The sequence below is a fragment of the Hibiscus syriacus genome, unplaced genomic scaffold, assembly GCF_006381635.1.
Source record: "Hibiscus syriacus cultivar Baekdansim isolate YM2019G1 unplaced genomic scaffold, ASM638163v2 tig00112293_pilon, whole genome shotgun sequence".
NCBI lineage: Eukaryota > Viridiplantae > Streptophyta > Magnoliopsida > Malvales > Malvaceae > Hibiscus > Hibiscus syriacus.
In genome coordinates this window covers 2550960-2552954 of record NW_024063296.1, presented here as the reverse complement: position 1 = coordinate 2552954, position 1995 = coordinate 2550960, and the positions used below count along the sequence as shown (strand labels likewise).

At 36.1% G+C, this 1995-nt stretch overlaps 1 non-coding gene across 1 annotated transcript; it reads right to left on the bottom strand.

Moving 5' to 3' along the window:
• Positions 1-1301: 1301 nt before the first annotated feature.
• Positions 1302-1408, bottom strand: LOC120177671. Its single transcript, XR_005521451.1, has one exon. It is a non-coding gene; the product is annotated as a small nucleolar RNA R71 (small nucleolar RNA).
• Positions 1409-1995: the final 587 nt, after the last annotated feature.

The window sequence follows — 1995 nt, the reverse complement described above, 5'->3', positions numbered from 1 at the left end:
AGTGCTGCCGCTAAAAGGTATTGATGTGACATATCCTGTTATCTGGACATATAGGATCCCTACACTTTCTAACGCCAATAGGTTTGCCATGGCATCTTGAACTTGTCGAGTCTCGTGACTAGAGATAGCATAGGGCACCCTTAGTAAACTCTATCGGACATATAAGGCATAGAAGTAAGACCATCCTGAGAAGTAGACTTAAATTTCCTAAGTGACTTCTATCATTCATTCCCATAGTATCTTGTTGTGTGAGGAGTCTAAAGTCTTGATAATCAAATCCAATATTTACAATTTATTTTGCCTTTACATTTTTATTTGATTGCACTAAACACAATTTAATTTGTCACAAAATTTCCATCCATTTTGCTAAAACATATTAATTTTCTACCATATTACTATCATTCCATTTCCATAACATCCATTTCATCTTGCCACAACATTCTCATTTGTACATACCATCACTAACTATACTTAGGTAAAGTAGTTAACTGCTTTGATTGAACTTATAAATTTCCTTCAATCTCTATGGATACGATACTCTCTCATCACTGTATTACTTGTTCGATTGTGTATACTTGCATATATTTTCGGGACTATATTTAGTAGTCACAATTAACAGAAAAGTTTTTTGTGCCTTTGTCGGGGATTGACAACTAGAAGTTAATTAGTTTTGTCATAGAATTTGTATTTTACTTGTTTATTTTTATATAGTTTTACTTTTTATTTTCCTTATCTTTTTCAAGTATTTCTTGATGTATGACCAGAAGACATTCTGACGGGCCATTAGAACCAATTGAACCTGATATTAAGAGGCTATTTAGGCAAAAAAAGACGTGTTCAATGTGCAAACATGTATCAAATTGGAAATCAAGGTATTGGTCATGAAGAAGATTTAAATGCCGAGGTAATTCCAAATGCTGTGAATGCAGCCAGACCTCGTGTCATTCATGATCACTTAAATTCTATCTTGGACAACTTAAATCCAGGAATTGTGGAACCCAAGATTCAGGCAGCCCATTTTGAGCTCAGACCTGTCATGTTTAATATGCTAAATTCCATAGGGCAATTTGGGGGCATGCCAAATGAAGATGCCAAACAACATATTCATAACTTCTTGGAGGTATGCGATTCTTTTCATCAACAATGAGTGTACGAAGATGTATTAAAGTTAAAGCTATTTCCATTTTATCTACGTGACTGAGCAAGGGCTTGGTTGAGTGGCGTTCCAGCGGGTTTGATGGAGTCTTAGACTAATTTGTACAAAAAAAATTCTAAGATATAATCCTCCGAACATGAACACCCAACTGAGGAAATACATTTCTTCTTTTCGTCAAGATGATGATGAATCAATGTATGAATGTTGGGATCGGTATAAAGGATTGCTTCGTAAATGTTCAAATCATGGTTTTCAAGATTGGACTCAAGTGGTAATGTTCTATAACGGAGTAAATGCGCTTACGAGGATGATGTTAGATGCCTCAACAAATGAGACATTACTCGATAAATCATCTGCATAGGCATTTGACATTTTGGATAGGATTACCAACATTGATTACAATTTCCATCTACAAAGCTTGGAATTGGGGAAAAATCAAATGGAGCATTCGAGCTAGACATTAAGGATTCGGTGTCCGCTCAACTTGCTGGTATCACCAATATGCTAAAGAATTTGCCAAGTCCAAGTGAGGAGAAAGAAGTGAAGACAACCAATTTAGCATGTTTATTATACCATGGCAATCACCATGAGAGCAAGTGCCTGACCAATCAGGAATCCATCAACTATGTGGGAAACTACAATCGAAGCAACAACAACCCCTATTCTAACACATATAATCCTGGATGACATCAATATCCAAACTTCTCGTTGGGAAATCAAGGAACCAACAATGTTAATCAACCCGTTCGGCACTAGAATTTCAATGACTCCCAAGGTTTTCAAATGAATATGCCATGGCATAATTCTAACAATGGAGGGCCATCTTCATCTAACACAAG